We start from the raw sequence: 21,429 nt of genomic DNA on the forward strand, positions 1-21,429 counted from the left end.
TTAGAAATCCGAGGAGGCACTTTAGCATAATAGGGTTTCTTGAAGTAGATTTAAATAAGGAGACACCAAGATTCCACATTAATTTTTGAGGGACTGAGAAACAAGCCCCCTTTAGGGCTTCCCACTTACTTTTCAGTTCTAAGATGAAATGATTTCTGTCATTTTATGCCTTTAGTTCACAAACGTATATAATCCTAAAGGGATACAGGAGAATAACACAAAATTTCTCTAAAATCTAAAAGTATGGCAGGTAGCCTGCATTTTTTTGGAGGTGTGGAAGGAGTAAGTTTCCTCAAATCTCAACGTAAGAAATTTTTGACATGTGTACATAAATTTAAAGTATTCCCTCTTAATAGTTTTCTTTCCCTGTTCACTTTTAGACACTGAAAAATGATAAGTAATAAGTAACACACGGGTTTTAAGTAAAGTCAAATTTACCAGACAGAGGGTTTCACTCCAGTCACTTTTGTTTCCTTTGGAGAATGTTTTCTTTTTACCATTTTTTTCCTTCATTCCATATATTTTGCCACAAAGCACTTTTGCACATTTCTTCCCTGAGAAAATGATGCTGTATAGGATAAATCGGAAAGAGTAGAGTCTATTATTCTCAGCTTTGAACAAATTCCATGCATCAGACTTTCCTGTGGTAAAGCCAGATACAAGTACAGAGCGATTAAATGACAGAAACGAGAAACACAGAACTTGACTGTGTGCATGGTGTTTCTTCTTCCTTGTAGGAATTTGTTTAAGTGGTTGATAACTGGGTTTTTGGAAAGAAAATCTTCTGCAGTATAAAATGGATTTATCATTCATATCTCATGGGGCATATTTACTGGGGCGAAAAATTCTTTTGGGAAAGTCTGACTTTCTAGACTGAAACAATTAAAAATGAAAATAAATCCATTTAAATCTCTCTTGACTTTAAAAACCTATGCTCAGTTTTGCAGGTCGTGGAAGCGTGTGTGTGTGTGTGTGTGTTTACAGATATATTTACATATGCACACACAAGGCATATTTTTATATATGCTATACTTCATCATTCAGTATTTTTGCATGTGAACACTTATGTTTGTAATAAACTCAAACTAGAAGGATATTTTGGTATCTGTGAAAAGAAATAGTAATTTACAATATTTTATAGCCTTATTTTCTTTAAATTAAATCTTTCTTTTTACTAAACCTAGTATATCCCCAACTTTGAATACCTAATCCAATGCTATAATGAAAATATTAATTATAACTCAGATTATTGAATGCTTTCTATATGCTAGGAATTGTTCATAGCAATTTATGTATATATTTAGTAATTTAATCGTGACAGTAACATTATAAAATAGATACTCATATTATCTGTTTTCTCAGTTGAGGAAAATGAGGCATAGAGAAAATTTCACAGTGTCACAGAGTTAATATGTGACTGAGCCTGGATTGGAACCAGGCCACTGGTCTCCTAAATCTATGTCCTTAACTACTACAATACACTGAAGTTGTAAAATGGGAAATGGGCAGCAAAAACATCTTGATCAATCAGAGTCAATAAAAATCGACAGAATCACATTAGGTTTCTACTTATTTTCATCGGAATTGGCATTTTGATTGCTTGTTATGGTGACTTTGAAAGAAGGCACAGAACATAAAATGAAAAACTGAAAGATCACTGTCTAGAGCAGGGATTGATGAAGGCTTGTTCTGGGACTACTAGCACCCTAGCACCACTTATCACTTATTAGAAACACTATTTTTTTTTTTTTTTTGAGATGGAGTCTCGCTGTGTTGCCCAGGCTGGAGTACAGTGATGTGATCTCAGCTCACTGCAACCTTCGCCTCCCAGGTTCAAGCGATTTTCCTGCCTCACCCTCCCTAGTAGCTGGGATTACAGGCATGTGGCACCATGCCCAGCTACTTTTTGTATTTTTAGTAGAGACAGGGCTTTAATATGTTGGCCAGGCTGGTCTCAAACTCCTGACCTCAAGTGATCCACCCGCCTTGGCCTCCCAAAGTGCTGGGATTATAGGCTTGAGCCACTGCGACTGGCCTAAAACTTACACTTCTTATCTGTACCCATAAAGGTTCTGTTTCAGTGGGTTTGCAATGGGATTTAGGAATCTATGTTTAAAATCTCCTTTGGAGGTCTGGGTGTGATTTAGATAGGAGGATTCCAATCCAACTCTTTTTAGAGGTGTTACGTTGTTATTGTTTTAGTTTACTGTACTCTATGTTATTACTTAAATTGTAATCTAAAATCTTTAATTTTAACCCACCTATTTACATGGATTTTAAAAGTTTAATTAAAGAGATTAATGCTTGAATATTTTCTATGAAGGGACCAATATAGGGTTGCCCTGGCCAAATCGATAGTTTAATGTGGGTGTACTACTGTATTTCCTTCATTCAATGCTGCCTTTGTTTTCTTTGCATTCTTATGTTTCTGAAAGTACATAGCTGAGGGAGTTGAAGGTTATACATAAATCTCCCTTGGTTTTCATTATTATTAGATTGATGGTGCTTTTGACCTGAGGAAAGGGAATGCTTCTACCTCCTTGAACCCTGCACTTTCTCCAGTGAAATATAGGAACTCTGCATGAGACTTGGGCTGTGGGGCAGAGTCACAGGAATTGCGGCTGGTGTGGTTACAGGGACTACGGGGACTCTTGAAGCAAGAACCATGGTCCAAGAGGCTGAATCTGCCAGGCGTGGTGGCTCATGCCTGTAATCCCAGCACTTTGGGAGACTGAGGTGGGTGGATCACCTGAGGTCAGGAGTTTGAGACCAGCCTGACCAATATGGTGAAACCCAGTCTCTACTAAAAATACAAAAATTAGGCTGGGCATAGTGGCTCATGCCTGTAATCCCAGCACTTTGGGAGGCTGAGGTGGGTGGATCACTTGAGGTCAGGAGTTCGAGACCAGCCCGGCCAAGATGGTGAAACCCCGTTTCCAATAGAAACACAAAAATTAGCTGGGTGTGGTGGCGGGTGCCTCTAATCCCAGCTACTCAGGTGTCTGAGGCAGGAAAATCACTTGAACCCGGGAGGAGGAGGTTGCAGTGAGCTGAGATAGTGGCACTGCACTCCAGCCCGGCCCACAGAGCAAGTCTCTGTCTCAAAAAAAAAAAAAAAAAAAAAATTAGTCTGGCATGGTGGCGTGGCCTGTAGTCCCAGCTACTGTGGAGGCTGAGACATAATTGCTTGAACCCAGGAGGTGGAGGTTGCAGTGTGCCGAGATTGCGCCACTGCACTCCAGCGTGGGTGACAGAGTAAGACTCTGTCTCAAAAAAAAAAAAAAAAAAAAAAAAAAGGAAGCTGAATCTAGGGGGCAGGAGTGAATCCCAAGCCAGGTCGATAACCAACTAAGTCATCACTCCAAATGGAAAATCTAGGTAAGAGGGAATAGGAAGGAAACAGGGGCAGGGAGTACCAAGTGCAGAGAAGGGGCTGAGATTACAGTGATTTAATAATTTGCTGAGTAGTTTACGATTGTTGAAGGTGTATTTTATCTGGTACCCACAACCTTGGCTCTGGATGAAAAGCGTCCTGATGTGCTTCAGTCCTCCATCTAGAAGGTTGTATTTACATAGATGGAAGATATGAATTGAGATGAACTGTACTGATAAGAATTACTCAACTCCTCTTTATTTGCTGTATGTAGAAATCACTTACTGCCCGGGCGTGGTGGCTCAAACCTGTAATCCCAGCACTTTGGGAGGCCTTGGTGGGTGGATCACGAGGTCAGGAGATCAAGACCATCCTGGCTAATGCGGTGAAACCCTGTCTCTGCTAAAAATACAAAACCAAAATTAGGGCGCCTGTAGTCCCAGCTACTGGGGAGGCTGAGGCAGGAGAATGGCGTGAACCCGGGAGGCGGAACTTGCAGTGAGCCGAGATTGCGCGCCACTGCACTCCAGCCTGGGCGACAGAGCGAGACTCTGTCTCAAAAAAAAAAAAAAAGAAATCACTTACTGTTAAAAGTGTAATTGAACATGATAGTGCTCAGCTTCAGGCATGCATACATATTTGTACATTGCTCCCGCCTCTCAGCAATAGAGGAGTCAAAAAGTAGATGATAATAAGTGAATTCTGAGCCACAGAAATGTGTTTTCTCTGTCTACTATTATTCTGTTGTTGCAAGTAATTTTCAAATTGCAAGTTGCTGGGCATGGCCCCTAGAATCCACAATAACTAGTGTTTCCAAGTTGAGAGAGGGGACAAATTCTCTCTCCATCATCTCATTTTCTATCTTTTTTTTGTAGAACTTGGCTACCCACATCAGTGCTGCCTGACCTTTTATAGAATATTTAGTAGATTACATAACATTTGAGAATTGTGCTTACTCTGAGAGAATAAAAGTGTTCTGGAACTAAGTCATTGATCTAAAATGAACACACATGGAGGAGGACCCAGCTGACATTTATGCCTGCAGTGGGAGAAACACATGATTTTTAAAAGCCTGGATAAAGAAATTGTAACAAGATTTTGATTTTTACAACAGGAGACTTAAGAAATAGGATAGACCTATTCTATTGAATCCTATATCAGGATTAAATTTTAGTGGTCTTTGACTGTAATTGACTAGTATTTTAGGGAAAAATACGAGAATGAAAAAAGTGATTAAAAGTCTTGAATTTCCTTAAGACTCTGTTAAAGAAAAATTAGTATTTTTTGTCCAATTTTTGTATTTTGTGTGTATGTGTGCTGATTCCTTATTCAGTACAGAAGGAAACGACACATTTTTGATCAGTTATGGTTATTGAAAGACCTGACATCTCTATGTACCATTTCAGTTATAATAATTGTCAGTTGACGTGACTCATGAACTTGAATATGATTTTTAAAACAACCACTTAAACCATGTGTATGTTTAGAAGTTTCCCAGACATATAAAACACATAGGAATGCATTGCTTTTTGTATCAACTTTTCGTAAATTTTGTTAACTCTATTGCTTTAGAATCTAAAGTGGCTCACTAAATGCATTTAAAATCAAATTTGTTATCACCTGGTGTGAACAGAGTAGACAAAGAGAGTTGCCAAATTTATTAACTATGTTAATCAATAAGACATTTGACTTTAACATACATGGGATTACAGAATACATTCTTTAGTGAAGTTATTCACATTCCAATAACTTACTTACCTGTTTTCTATGAAGAATATTTAAATATTGAGTAAAGGCTGTAACTGGTAGCTATAGCTCCTTAAAAACTAGGTATACTTACTTCTCTTTATTAGATTTATTGATTTTATTTTTAATAGACTTTTAAAAATGACTGTTTTTTAAAGAGTGGTTTTAGGTCCACAGCAAAACTGAGAGGAAGGCGCAAAGATTTTCCATGTACTCCCTTCCCCGATACGTGAAAAGCCTTCCCCATCATCATCATCCCCCACCAGACTGGCACGTTGTTACAACTAATGAACCTCTATTGAGGCATCATCACCCACAGTGCATAGCTTACATTAGGGTTCATTCTTAGTATTGTACTTTCTATGGATTTGGATAAATGTATAATGACATGTATCCACCATTATAGTATCACATAGAGTAGTTTCATTGCCCTAAAACTCCTCTGTGCTCTGCCTATTCATCTCTCTCTCTCTCCTAATCACTGGCTACCACTGATTTTTCACTGTTTTCATAGTTTTGCCTTTTCCATAATGTTATATATTTGGAATCACACAGTATATAGCCTTTTCAGATTGGCTTCTTTCACTTAGTAATATGCATTTAAGGTTCCCCCATGTTTTTTCATGGCTTGATAGCTAATTTCTTTTTAGTGCTCAGTACTATTCCATTGTCTAGATGTACCACAGTTTATTTATCCATTCACCTACTGAAAAATATCTCGGTTGCTTATAAGTTTTTGCAGTTATTAATAATGCTACTATAAACATCCATGTTCTGGTTTTTGTGCGGGTAAAAGTGTTTAACTTTTTTGGATAAACACCAAGAGGTTCAATTGCTGTTTTGTATAATTAAGAGTATGTTTAGTTTTATAAGAAAACACTGGCCAGGTGCGGTGGCTCACGCCTGTAATCCTAGCACTTTGAGAGGCTGAGGTAGGCGGATTGCCTGAGCTCAGGAGTTTGAGACCAGCCTGGGCAACACAGTGAAACCCTGTCTCTGCTAAAATACAAAAAAATTAGCTGGGCATGGCGGTGTGCCCCTGTAGTCCCAGCTACTTGGGAGGCTGAGGCAGGAGAATTGCTTAAACCCGGGAGGCAGAGGTTGCAGTGAGCCGAGATCGCGCTGCACTGTAGCCTGGGCGACAGAGTGAGACTCCGTCTCCAAAAAATTAAAAAGAAAGAAAGAAAGAAAGAAAACACCAAACTATCTTTCAAAGTGGCTGTATCATTTTGCATTCCCACTAGCAATGGATGAGATTTCCTGCTGATCCTCATCCTTGTCAGCATTTGATGTTGTCAGTATTCTGGATTTTGGTTATTCTAATAGGTGTGTATTGATATCCCACAGTTGTTTTAATTTGCATTTCCCTGATAGTATGGAGCATCTTTTTTTTAATATGCTGATTTGCCATCTGTATATCTTTTTTTTTTGGTGAGGTGTCAAAATATTTGGCCAATTTTTAAATTAGGTTTGTTTTCTAATTGTTAAGCTTTAAGAATTCTTTGCGTATTTTGGATAACAGTCCTTTATCAGATGCATCTTTTGCAAATATTTTCTCCCAATCTGTGGCTTGTCTTCTCATTCTGTTGACATTATCTTTTACAAAGCAGAAAATTTTAATTTTAATGAAGTCTAGTTTATCAATTCTTTCTTTCATGACCATGCCTTTGGTGTTGTATCTAGACCCAAGGTCATATAGACTTCTCCTGTTATTTTCTAGAAGTTTTATAGTTTTGTAATTTACAGTTAGGTCTATAATTGATTTTGAGTTAATTTTTGAAGGATGTAATATCTGTGCCTTTATTTATTTATTTATTTATTTATTTATTTTTTGCATGTGGCTATCCAGCTGTTTCAACATCATTTGTGGAAAAGACTATCTTTGTTGCATTTTATTGTCTTTGCTCCTTTGTAAAAGATCAGTCAACTGTATTTATGAGGTTCTATTTCTGGGCTATTGATTCTGTTCCATTGATTTATTTGTCTATTCTTCTGCCATTACCACACCATTTTGATTACTGTCGCTTTACAGTGAATCTTGAAGTTGGGTAGTGTCAGACCTTCAACTTTGTTCTTCTCCTTCAATAATGTGTTAGCTATTTGGGTCTTTACTTCTTCATATAGACTTTAGAATCATGTTGTCAATATCCACAAAATAACTTGCTGAGATTTTGATTGGGATTACCTGACATCTTGACAACAGTGAGTCTTCCTATCCATGAGCATGGAATATCTCTCTATTTCTTTGAATTTTTTCATCAGTTTTGTAGTTTTCCTCATATCGATCTTATACATATTTTGTTATATTTATGCATAAATATTTCATTTTTGGGATGCTAATATAAATGATATTGTGCTTTTAATTTCAAATTCCACTTGCTCATTGCTGGTATATAGAAAAGCAACGGACTCTTGTATATTAATTTTGTATCCTGCAAGTTTGTTATAATATGATATTAGTTCCAGGAGATTTTCATTGATTCATTCAGATTTTCTACATAGATCATATGTCATTTGTGAACAAAGACAGTTTTTTTCTTCCTTTTCCATCTGTATTCCTTTTATTTCCCTTTTATGTTTTATTGCATTAGCCAGGACTTCCAATACAATGTTGAGTAGCAGTGATGGGAAGGTACATTTTTGCCTTGTTCCTGATCTTTTGTGGAAAAGATTTTAATTTCTCACCATTAAGCATCATATTAGCTGTAGATTTTTGTAGATGTTCTTTATCAAGTTGAGAAAGTTTCCCTCTATACCTAGTTTACTGAAAATGCATATCGCGAATGGATGTTGGAGTTTTTTCAGATACTTCTTTTTGCATCTATTGATATAGGTATGTGATTTTTATTCTTTAGCTTGTGAAGTGAGGGATTACATTAATTTATTTTTGATTGTTGAACCAGCCTTGCATACCTGGGATAAATTCCACTTGGTTATAGTATATAATTATTTGTATGCATTGTTGGATACTATTTGCTAAAATTCTGCTGAGGACTTTTGCACCTAAGTTCATGTGAGATATTGGTCTATAGTTTTCTTTTCTTGTAATGTCTTTGGTTTTGGTATTATGATAATGCTGATCACATAGAATGAGTTAGGAAGAAATTCCTCTGCTTCTATCTTCTGAAAAGAGATTATATTTTCCTTAAATGTTTGGTAGATTTTAGCAGTGAGCCCATCTAGTCCTACTAGTTTCTGTTTAGAGAGGTTATTAATTATTGTTTCAATTTCTTTAATAGATATAGACTTATTCAGATTATCTATTTCTTTTTGTGTGAGTTTTGGAAGATCGTGTTTTTCAAGGAATTGCTGCATTTTATCTAAGTTATAAATTTTGTGGGCATAGAATTTTTCATAATATTTTTGTTAACTGTGAGCTAAAGCTTTCTTTGTTCATTTCTTGTATCTAAAGTACTCTTCAATGTCATCCTTGGCCTGAGCTTCTTTGCCATAGTCCTTAACTACTACAGAACTGCAACCAATCACTTTAAAAGGTTTTCTCTCTTTGTCAGTTATGCAGAGGACAACCCATATTCTTAGTTTCTTGTCGTCAACTTTAATTATGTTGATTTTGTGTTTAGCAGAAAGGACATCCACCAACTTGACATACATAGGCTCACTGCAGTTGGATGCAAGCACACAAAGACGGGCTTAGTGCTTGTTTAAGGCTTGGCAGCTCTGTGAATTCCATGTACTGGGCTCCTGTGGATGAGGATAGTCTTCAGCACTTTTTGTAAAGCAGTATTAATGTCCATTATACCTTTAGCAGCAATGCCTTCCTCGACCATGGTGGTGGGTTATGGATGAAGCCAAATATTGAATGCACCTGAGCCTCCACCTCTGCACAATTTAGCTGTGGCAGGTAAAGATCTATAGTATTTCTTGATCATCCTTTTAATGTCCATGGAATATGTAGTGATGTTCCTTCGTTCACTTAGGATATTAGTAATCTATCCTTTCTTTTTTCTTAGTTATGGTGGCTAGAACTTTATTGATTTTATTGATAATTTTAAAGAATCAGCTTTAGATTTTGTTGATTTTTTCTATTGATTTCTTGTTCTAAATTTCATTGATTTCTACTCGAATTTTTATTTCTTTTCTTGTGCATGATGTTTTAATTTAAATTTTCTAGTTTCCTAGGGTGAAAGCTTAGATGACTGCTTTTAGATTTTTCTTCTTTTCTAATATATGGATTCAGTGATACACATTTCTCTCTAAGCTCTGCTTTTGCAGCTTCTCACAAATTTTGACAAGTTGTTTTTTCATCTAGTGCCAAATATTTTAAAATTTGTTTTGAGATTTCTTTTTTGACTTATGTGTTATTTAGAAGTGTGTTGTTTAATCTACACATAATCTGGGACTTTTCAGCTATCTTACTGTTATTGATTTCTAGTTTAATTCCATTGTGGTCTGAGAGCAGACATTGTATTATTTATATTCTTTTAAATTTGCTAAAGCGTGTTTTGTGGACCAAAATTTGGTCTATCTTTGTGAATGTTTTATGTGAGCTTGAGAAGAATATATATTCTGCTGTTGCTTGAAGTAGTCTCTAAAAGTCCATTTTTATCCAGTTGATTGATGGTGGTGTTGAGTTCAACTATGACCTTACTAATATTCTGCCTGCTGGATCTGTCCATTTCTAAAATAAGGGTATTGAAGTCTCAACTATAATAGATTTATTAATTTTTCTTTTCAGCTCTATCAGTTTTTGACTCATTTATTTTGACACTTTATTGTTAGATGCACACATATTGAAGATTGCTATGTCTTCTTGGATAATTGACACCTTTACATTATGCAATGCCCCTCTTTAACCCTGATAACTTTCCTTGCTCTGCAGTTCTGTCTAAAATTAACAGAAGTACTCCTGCTTTCTTTTGATTAGTGTTTGCATGGTATACCTTTCCCCATCCATTTACTTTCAGTCTATATTTGTCTTTATATTTAAGGCAGTTTCTTGTAGACAACATATATTTTGGTCTTGTTTTTTGATCCACACTGACAATCTCCATCTTTTAATATGTACATTTAGAACAATGACATTCAAAGTGATTACTGATATAATTAGATTAATATCTACTATATCTGTTACTGTTTCTATTTATTGCTCTTGTTCTTTGTTCCTATTTTTGTCTTCCATTCTTTTTCTGCATCTTCAAGTTTTAATTGAGTATGTCATATGATCCTTTTTCTCTCCTTTTTTTAGTATATGAGTTTTACTACTTTAAAAAAAATATTTTTGGCCAGGTGCGGTGGCTCACACCTGTAATCCCAGCACTTTAAGATGCCGAGGTGGACAGATCTCCTGAGATCGGGAGTTTGAGACCAGCCTGACCAACATGGAGAAACCCTGTCTCTACTAAAAACACAAAATTAGCCGGGCATGGTGGCACATGCCTGTAATCCCAGCTACTCGAGAGACTGAGGCAGGAGAATTGCTTGAACCCGGGAGGCAGAGGTTGTGGTGAGCCAAGATCATGCCGTTGCACTCCAGCCTGGGCAACAAGAATGAAACTCCATCTCAAAAAAAAAAGAAAAAAAAAAAATATGTATATATATATATACATATATATATGTATTTGTATTGGTTCCCCTAGATTTTGCAATATAAATTTACAACTAATCGAAGTCTACTTTCAAATAACACTATACTATGAGCATATGAGTATTATACCTTATAATAGTGGTACTCAACATTCTCACAGGTAGTGCAAGTACCTAATAATAACAAAATAATTCTAATTCCTCTCTGTCTTTTTTCGTATTATTGTTGTTACTTGCTTTGCTTATATGTAAGCATATTAAAGCATATGTTGCACATAAGGGTTGTAGGAGTCATGGGAGAGCTTTCCCCTTAGCCCACTGAAAAATATACTCACAAAAGGCAGATAAATTGGAGAAAAGGCATATAAATTTATTTAACATGTATGCATGGGGAGAATGACAGAATGATTGCTTACCCCTCAACAAGACGAAAGAAGCATATATATCACCCTGGCAAAACAGGGGGGAGAACTGTCTGTTGAGGGACAATATTGTCTGTTGACGGAAAATAAAGGAATACTAGAGAGAATGAATGGATCCAGGAACAGATATTAACTTGTAAAGGGTCTATTCAGATGTGGCTACATTTTTGGTATTACAGGGAGGGGAAGAAGAAACAATTTTTTTGAGGTGGGTCTGGATCTCAGGCAGATAAAGGTTTTGGGAGAGACGGTACTAGGGAGAAGGTTAGAGAGACCTTGAGGCTTCTTCCGTTTTAGCATGTCAATGTGCCATATTTAGGAGTATCAGCTTCTGAGCCCCAGCAACATATATAAATGAATACATTGTTGCTATTGTTGTTTTGAACAAATTGTTATCTGTTAGACCAATTGAGTAAGAAAAAAGAGGAATTTTAATTTTACCTTCATTTATGTTTTTCTCTCCAATGCTCTTCTTTTCTTTACATAGGTTCAAGTTTCTGACCTATGTTATTTTCCTTCTCTCTGAAAGACTTCTTTTAGCATTTCTTGCAAGGCAAGTCTACTGGTGACAAATTTCCTCAATTTTTTGTTTGAGAAAGTTTTTGTTTCTCTTCCACTTTTGAAGGATATTTTTACAGGGTACAGAATTCTAGTTTGGTGTTCTATTTCTCTCAACACTGTAAACATGTCACTCCACTCTTTTCTTGCATGAGTACTAAGGGAGAAGTCAGATATAATTTTTTGTTCTTTGCTAGGAAAGATATATATATTTTTCTTCTGGATTCTTTCAAGGTTTTTTTTCTTTATCTTTGATTTTCTGTAGTTTAAAAATAATATTCCTAGGTGTACATTTTTTGCGGAGGTGGAGGTCATTTACTCTGCTTGGTGTTCTCTCAACTTCCTTGATCTGTGTTTTGATGTCTGACATTAATTTGGCAGGAATTCCCAGTCATTATTACTTCAAATATTTCTTGGGTCTCTTTCTGTATTTATTCTCCCTCTGATATTCCCATTACACATATGTTATGCCTTTTTTAGTTGTCCCAGCATCCTTGTATAGTCCATTGCTTTTCCCCTGTATTTAAAAAGATTTATTTTCTTTTCAGTTTTAAGATTTCTATTGATTTATCCTCAAGCTCAGAGATTCTCAACAATCACTAGTTTACTAATAAGCCCACCAAAAGCACTCTTCATTTCCTTTACAGTATTTTTTACTTCTAGCATTTTTGTACATTATTAGAACTTATATCTCTCTGCATACATTGCCCATCTTTTCTTGCATGCTGTGTACTTTATCCATTAGAGCTCTTAGCATACTAATAATAGTTGTTTCAAATTCTCCATTTGATAATTTCCACCATATCTGAGTTCTGATGCTTTTTCTGTTTCTTCATGCTGTGGTTTTTGCCTTTTAGTATGTCCCGTAATTTTTTTCTTCATAGCAGGACCTGGTATACTGGGTAAAAGTAACTGCTGTGAGTATGTCTTTAGTAATGTGGCAGTGAGGTGTTTGCGAGTTGGTGGACTGGAAGCATTCTATGGCTCTATGATTATGTCTCTGTCTTTCAGAGAGCATGTGCCTTTGGACTATGAAGTTCACATGTGCCTCTCAGTTACCCCTTCCCCCTTAGGTGGGACAGGATGGCTAAAATGAGCTGGAGTTGGCTATTTCCCTATGCCCAGGTCAGTCAGGCTCTGATAAAACCCCAGGAGGTTAGACTCTGGTTAAAAAGTTTCTCTTGAGGGTATACCTTGTTAGGAATAGCAGAATGCTGATGTTAAATGACGAGTTAATGGGTGCAGCACACCAACATGGCACACGTATACATATGTAACAAACCTGCACGTTGTGCACATGTACCCTAAAACTTAAAGTATATAAAAAAAAAAGAATAGCAGAATGCTCTGGTATATTTCAAAATGGTTTCTTTCCCTTCCTCTGGCTAGAAGCATGAAGGAACTTTTCTCCAATATTCACTGTGAGAACCAAGTGAAGCTCCTGGAGGTAAAAAGTCACAAAAATGTGGGGCCTCCCTCTCATTGGATCTCCTGGAGCTTTTTAACTCTCAGACTTGTCCATACTGTGCCTTTAACAATTTGTCAGTAACAGTTCAGATATTCCTACCCTGGGATCATTTCCCATGAAGGTTTCATCTTGTGGGTTTCTGTTCTGGCAAGTTGTGATTCGCTGAATTAAGTCTGTTGGTTTCTCCAGTTGAAGGGAAGCAGTTTGTTCTGTGACCTCAGTTGTCTTGTGGATCTAAGAAGAGTTGTTTTTCAGTTTATTCATCTTTTTGCTTGTTGAAAGAATGGAGTGGTGACATTCAAGCTTCTTACAAGCCTGACCAGAAGCTGGAAGTGAATTTATTTTCAAAATTTAGTCATCTTGCTGAAGTTTTCATTCTAATGTTTGGCATTTCAAATAATACTCTCTTAGTTTCTATAAATGTGGAGAGATAGTAGCCTATGACTCAGAGGTCTGTGAGAATTTGGAAGGAAAAAGCCAGTAAAGTTTTTTTTGGAATGGATTAACTGTGTCCACAGAAGTAGTGGCAGCTCTCTTAGCAGGCTAATTTTGTGATGTGATTCTGGGAGTTATTTCTAAGATGCAGGGCTGTAATGATTCTGCTTCTTGCATCATGGAAGAAGAGATCAAAAAGGCATTAGGATGTTGACTGTAGTGATTTATCCCGATTATCAGTATAAGACTGCTGCTTCTTAATGTGGATTGCTAGGGATGTGCCTAAAACCCAGAAGATCTGTAGAGTTACTAGTGTGTGCTGCTATGTCCAGTTATAAAAGCAAATGAGCAATTATTAGGCAGGATTACCAAAAATTAATAGCTCTCAGAAAAAAAAGTTCGCATCACCTCGTAAGTAAGGAATACTGGCTGACTACAGTTCCTCAGGTTTTAGAATGGCTTTTTATAATTAGATTTTTAAAAATATCGTGTGAGAGGGTATTCATATTAATAAATGGATCTAGTACATTAAATATTAATTATATTACATGACTTATTTGGTTTTGCTTTTTTGACCTTATTTCATTTTATAATCAATAACCTTATTTCATTTTCTTGTTCCTATTGTATTTTCCTTTCTTTTTCTCCTTTCGAAACGTCTATTTGCTTCATTAAGTGTTCTTTATTTTCCCTATATCTTTACTAAGTTTTGAAATTGCTAATTCCATTTCTTTTTTAAAGTGGTTGCCTAGAACATTTTAGTGTATGTAGTTGACTTTACATATTTTTATGGTTTTACCTAATAGGACAAGGACTTTAGCATGCCCTTAGTTTTTCCAGGCTTCACATTTTGTGGTATTTTTGTATAGTATTTTAGTTCCAAAATGTTAAAAGAAGTATCAGTTTTCTTGGGTTTTAATTTTAAAATCCAGTTTGTGATTCTTTTTTTTTTTTTTTTTTTTGAGACAGTCTTGCTCTGTGCCCAGACTGGAGTGCAGTGGCGTGATCTCAGTTCACTGCAACCTCCGCCTCCCAGGTTCAAGCAATTCTCCTGCCTTAGCCTCCTGAGTAGCTGGGATTACAGGTGTGTGCCACCGTACCCTGCTAATTTTTTGTATTTTTAGTAGAGACAGGGTTTACCATGTTGGCCAGGCTGGTCTCAAACTTCTGACCTCAGGTGATCCACCCACCTTGGCCTCCCAAAGTGCTGAGATTACACGCCTGAGCCACGGCACCCAGCCCAGTTTGTGATTCTTTACATTCCTCTTCTCTCTGTCATGGTGATCATAGAACTATATATTGAGATGAATTCTGCATCAGCCTGGGTTCCTATAAGATTATTATGAGCAGTTTCCCTTACTGACTCATACTGAAAGGATAATGTTGGTAAGAGACAAATTTTTATTTGGTTACCTCTTGAGATTTGGGGGCTGTTTATTATTGCGTATAACCTTGTCTGTCCATCTGATACTGAAATTAATTACAGAGAGTGTGCTGTTACTGAATCAAAAACTTAAATAAGGCGACATTGTCATAGTAGTTATTGGGTGGCAAAGAAACTGTTATTGGAGGCTGGAAAGACAGTAATCCATATTTTGATGATGTGGAACATTTGACAAAACTGTACTTTGGTAATTGTAGCTCTAGGAAAAGAGGGAGAAAAATGGAGTGTTGGTTCTTTGTGTTGATTGATATTGGCTGCTTTTTCAAGAAATGAGATGTGTTGAAAAATGAATCAGCTAATATATGAGCAGAAGTGAAGGGGGATTGAGAGTCCATACATTCATGGATTGTTTTTGAATTTTATATAAATGAAATTATACAATGTGTATTTTGTGTCTGGCTTCCTTTATTCAACATTATGTTTGAGATTCATTCATCTTGTTCTGTGTAACTGCATTTATTTAGTTTTACTAAAATACATTATTTAATTATATGAATATATCTCAATGTTTTATCCACTCTACTGTCAATGGACATTTATGTTGTTTTTTAGTTTTGACTACTGTAAATAATGTCATTAAGAACCTTTTTGTACATGTCCCATCTATGGGACAGTTATCTAGGAATAGAATTACTGGGTCATAGAATGTGTGCATTGTCAATGCCAATCTATTTTCCAAAATGTTTGTATCAGTTCATACTTCCATTAGCATTGTATGTAAGTTCTTCTTACTTCACATCTTTGTCAACATTTACCCTTATCAGCCTTTTAAATATTTTTCCATTTAGTGGATGTGTGATGGCTTAGTTTGAATTTTCTTGATTAATAATAAAGTTGAATACCTCTTCCCATGTTTATTGGCCTTGAATTATGTCTGCTGTGAAGTACCTGCTCAAGACTTTTGTTTTCTAGAGTCTTCTTGCATTCCTTGGCTTGTGGTCTCACATTATTTTGGCCTCTGCTTCTGTCATCGTATCTCTGAAACTGACCTTCCTATGTCCGTCTTATAAAGCCCCTTGTAATAACAACATTGGCCCACCTGGATAATTCAGGATAATCTACCCATCTCAAGATGTTTAACTTAATTACATTGGTGAAGTTTCTTTTGCTATAGAAGGTAGAATAGTCACAGATTCTGGGGATATGAACTCTTTGGGGGGCACTATTCAGCTATATCCTTTGTGGCTTATTCACCTTGCTATCTGCTCAAGAAAGCTAGACTCCTGCCAATAACAGTGAATAAAATTAAAAGTCCATTGTCAATAATTAAAAATTTTTTTTTCTGTATTATTGTTAAAACTAACATTTGCTTAAATTGTAGTGCCAAAATATTTTTAATATCTCTCTGAACAATGATGAGTGAGTGATCTTAATTTCTGGACCATCTAGGTCAATAATATTTAAATGGTAATAGAAATTTTAGTCTGTTTGGAATAATGTGTACTTTTATAGGCTTCTGTTCATTGTTCAAAATGTTCTTGGTGTGGTGCCATTATAATAGTCATTATAATTATTTCCTGGGACCTTTAGTACTTTTGTGTCTAAATGTAAAAGAAAGTGATTGATTGCAAATAAATGAGGCTCCACAGTATTATCAATCAATTTTGTCCTTTCATTCGAGCTTCAAAACACTACTGCATTTCACATGCTTCCTAATGGCAAAAAAGAGAACTCTCACCTTTTTGGATTAGGAGTATGTCTAATTCATTCGGGCTGCTGTAATAAAATACCTTGGATTGGGTAAATAAAAATGGAAATTTACTTCTCACAGTTCTTAAGGGTGTAAAGTCCAAGATGAAGATGCCAGCAGATTTGGTGTCTGGTGAAGGCTTGCTCTTTGCTTCAAAATGGCACCTTGTTGCTATGTCTTGACATGGCAGAAGGGAGGAACAGTCTCCCTCAAGCCTTTTTATTAGGGTACTAATGGGAACTCATGAATGTGGAACTTTCAGGATCTGATCACTTCCTAAAGCCCTCAGCTCTTAATACCATCCCTTTAGGGGTTAGATTTTAACATATGAATTTTGAAGGAACACAAACATTCAGACCATAGTAGGGGACAGTGATATTATACAGAACTATTTATAATTTATATTACTAACTTATGACCTTTCGCTTAGATATTTGAATATAATTGAAGCTCTAGGAGGATAAACTGCACGTAAATTATCTTTTTGTACCACTTGACATGCCACTGAGCCCCTCATGGTCCTTTTACTTGAGATTTGAAGAGGAGACCTGGAAAAAGCATGGGATTTGAATTCAGAAGACCTGAATGCTACTAAATACCAGCTGTATAATCTTGGGCAAGCCATTTAACCTCATCTGTTAAGTGGGAATGTAGTAACACTTACTTCACAGAGTTCTAGACAATGGATATGAAGAAGCTACTCTGTAACTGCAGTGGCTCTAGGTTTTGTTTACTCAATTTTGTTCCTGAGATTGGAGTCTGATTATGAAGAACCTTTCTAGAATCAATAGATAGATTGGCTTAACATAAAAGGGGAGTTTATTGGCTCATATGGCGTCACTAAAAATTCCAGAAGAGCATCTGCTTCAGGAACAGTTTGATCAAGGAGCTGACATGTTATCAGCAGCTGTCTATCTCTTCAGTCTATTTTTCTGCATAGTGTTTTCATTCTACCTTCAAATGGTGTCAGTATGACTTTCAGCAGCTTTAGACCTGTAGTCACCTATGTTTACTCCAAAGAAAAAGAGAGTATCTCTTTCAGGTAGTTTCTGTACACACCCTAGGATTTACTCTAAATTGGACCAATTTGGATGACATGTCCATGCCTGTCTTTGACATGTCCTGACCTGATCATGAGGCTAAAGGGTCTGCCCCAACTTGAATCACATGATTCATCCCCAGAGCCTGGGTGAGACCCTTGAACCACAAGTACCAGAAGTGGCAAAGGATTTGGGATATTATAAGCTAAAGAAGTGGGCTGGGCTCTGGATGATACATACTGTCCATTCTAGGGTCACTTATGTTTTTGAGAAGATGTCATTTTATCCTTAGTTTCCCCTACTCAATAGAGATAGCTTTTATGGAAGAAACTTTGTCCTTTTGTTTTAAAATATTCTTCTCCCTCCCTTTGTTTATCTGAAGCTCATAATTATAACATGATGTATGTCTTTCCTTTCTTTCTGGCAAATTTTTTTTCTCCATCTGTTTTTTATTGAATGATGTATGGGAAAGCCACATTTTCCTAGCTAGGAAAGCTTGGTAAGCTATTCTCAATGTCTCTATGCATTCTGTTTAACACATTCTTATTTTTAGCTTTCTGGGAAGATTTATACATGTGATTGTAGCCAGTATTAGCTTTTTAAACTCTTTCTTAGAAAATTTAAGGCTGCATTTATCCCTGAATACTTTTCCATGGCTACTTAGGATATTGTTCTAAATATGTAAAATTTTAGCTCATGTAGATGTGGTTTTAAACATTTTATGGACATTAACATGGGTGCATATGTATTTTTCTCTAGCTAAATTCATTTATATTTACTTATTTTGATACTAATATTAAATGCAGATAAAGAAAACTTAAATAACATGTTTTCTTTCCTGAATAAGGCTGAAAACCTATCACAGATAACCTCTTAGGTTTTGAAGTATCAGTACTACCAGAGAAAAAGAATAAACATTCACTTTTAAAGCTTGTACTTTAAAAGTATTATATGGCATACCATTATACTCTACAGTTTCAAGTGATAAAGCTGAATAATTCAATTTTAGAAGGAAGCACTGGAATCTTTAATCTTTATCACAGTTCATTGTTACTCTTTGTAAACTTCACTGGAAGAGAATAAGATAATCAGATTGTCACTGGTGTACAGTTTTTCTGTTACATTTTAAAATCCTTATAGAAGAAAGTTTTGGCATTTTGTTTTTGGATAGCTTTGTATTTTGATTTGGTAGTCTCAGTAATTAATGCTTTTGTGATTACATTAAGTATTTGTGAATAAATGCATGAATAGCTCAACTGACCAAAATCATTTCCTTTTTAATAAAAATGTAATCTTTTTTTCTTTTTTACTTTATTGAGTTGCTTTCACTCAGTTGTCTTTTCAAGATCCAAAGTTAATAAAGAAGATCCTTTGGTTCACTTTGCTTTTGCTACCCTATGCTTGAAAACAGTAATAATTGGGTGGCGTCTTCCTGGATAATTTATTATGTGGATGGGAGCTAACACCCCAGATAAAAACCCTCCTCAGTCCCTGCTTCCACTACTCTGTGAGATCCTTTGGCAGTTTGGTAGGAGAAAACAATTGGAAAGCTTCTCATGAATCCTCCTTACCTAAACCCACTATGTACAAAAATCAGGTGTTGAAAGGTACTTCTGTACTACTAGATTTTATATATTTTCTTTAAAGCCCAGATCCACCAATTACTATCATGTAGCCTTGTAGAATTATGTAATTTTTCTGTCCTAATTTTTCTTATCTCCAAAATTGAGATTAAAATAAAACTTTTAGGGCTATGATTGGGATTAAAGGAGTTACATGTATGATATTTAGAAGAGTCTTTGGTAGATAGTAAGCACTCTGTAAATGTTAATCATTATTGTGGAATGGAGTATACCTTGGCAGCTAAGAGCTAAGGCTCTGGAGTCAAACTTGCTTTATTTCATACTATTTCTGCCCTTAAGCAAGCTACTTAATTTCCCTAAGCCATAATTCTCTCAATTGTAAAATTGGTATAAAAATGGTATCAAAGTTGAAAGGTCGTTGTGAATTTAAATAAGGTAATATGCACAAGGCTCTTAGAATAATACCTGGCACATGCAATCACTGCACAAATATAACCTATTATTATCGTTAACAGCATCTGTGTTGTATTATAAACTCCAGAAGAGCACATAGAAGACATTTACTTAATTGAATTGGTGTAGATTCTAAAAGAGGAACTCCTGTGAATAAATACCTCCAAATAATTAGATTTAAAATTTGGATTAGTTATGCTTTTCTTTTTTACTTCACCACCCAGTATTATGGTAAGTGGTTGAATACCACTAACAAATATAAGTAAACACACATATACTAAATATGAAACAGTTACGTAACAAAGCCCTGTGTTAGACAGAAGTCTCAACTCCTAGAGAAAAGGGATCCAGAGACAGTAAATATTTGTTTCAAGAGATAGGAAATAACCATAAAAGAATGGAGGAAAGTGTCAGAGGATTCCCTCAGCACAGACAAGAGTTTATTCACTTAAGAATTACTCCTTCTGCAGTAGCATACCCCAGAAGATGTTCACAAACATTCAAAGAGTTTCTATTGGGCAGCCCCAACTACTATAGTTTCTGGGTTGTGCATATTGGTGCAAAAGTATCTAGAAAGAGAAAAATAAATGTTACTCTAAAAGTGGTAGAAATACATTGATAAACCATGTATAGATGAGGCACTAAACCCATACTCTGTTCATTAAACCTTGAGCAACTGCAGACAATAATATTTATTACATATTACTATTATTTTTTGCAATTGTTGTATCAGCACTGGCATCAGGAAAATGACCTGCATGGTGGGAATTAGCTTGAAGAAAACAAAACCCCCAAACACCAAAAAGTTAATGCAGGCTGGAACCTGCTGGAATTACCTAAGGAGAACAAGATCAGGACCAGGGGAGTAATACGACTCAAGTCATTCATGACCAAAAGCTTCATAATCTCTAGTGGGTACTTACTACATCCCAGGTACTGTGCCAAGTGCTTTAGATATATTATTTCATTTAATCTTCCCTGCAACCTTTTAGGCACTATTGCTGGCAGTCCCATTTTGTAGTTGAATAATTTTTTCAAGGCTAGGAATGGTAGAGCTGGGGTGGAAATCCAGGCATTCTGAATCCAGGGTCCATTTTATAACATTTGCTACATATTCCATATCATTCCATTATAGAACAGAACTTTACATTATTTTTTTAAAAAACATTCTGTAGTTATAGTCTTGTGCGATGGTTTGAATATTTGTCCCTTCCAAAACACATGCTGAAACTTAATCCCCAATGTGGCAGTATGGAAAAGCGGGGTCTTTAAGAGACTCGGAGTTCATGAAAAAATTAGTCTATTCATTAATTTAAGTATTAATGGATTAATGAACTAATGGATTAATGAGTTATTATGGGAGTGGGACTGGTGGCTTTATAAGAAGAGAAAGAGAGACCTGAGACAGCACACTCAGCCTCCTCACCATGTGATACCTTGCACCACCTTGGGACTACAGAGTCTCTACCATCAAGAAGGCCCTACAAGAAGTGACCTCTCAACCTTTGACTTCTCAGCCTCCATAACTGTAAGAAATAAATTCCTTTCTTTATAAATTACACAGTTTCAAATATTACATAATAAGCAACAGGCAACACACTAAGACACTTTGCTTAAGTTGTTAATGAACTACTTCGAATTAACTTTACAATGTAGGTTAAGTTCCCAGATAA

The 21,429-nt window shown here is 35.9% G+C and overlaps 1 long non-coding RNA gene and 1 pseudogene across 1 annotated transcript in view; one reads left to right on the top strand and one right to left on the bottom strand.

The window, feature by feature from the left end:
- The window catches only part of LOC134808122 (uncharacterized), a 204,946-nt gene that overhangs the window by 55,646 nt on the left and 127,871 nt on the right, over window positions 1–21,429 (top strand). The gene's annotated exons all lie outside the window — the stretch shown is intronic.
- Window positions 8,513–8,907, bottom strand: LOC100611986 (small ribosomal subunit protein eS12-like; annotated as a pseudogene).

This window comes from Pan troglodytes, chromosome 14 (assembly GCF_028858775.2).
Source record: "Pan troglodytes isolate AG18354 chromosome 14, NHGRI_mPanTro3-v2.0_pri, whole genome shotgun sequence".
In the NCBI taxonomy this organism is placed as follows: domain Eukaryota; kingdom Metazoa; phylum Chordata; class Mammalia; order Primates; family Hominidae; genus Pan; species Pan troglodytes.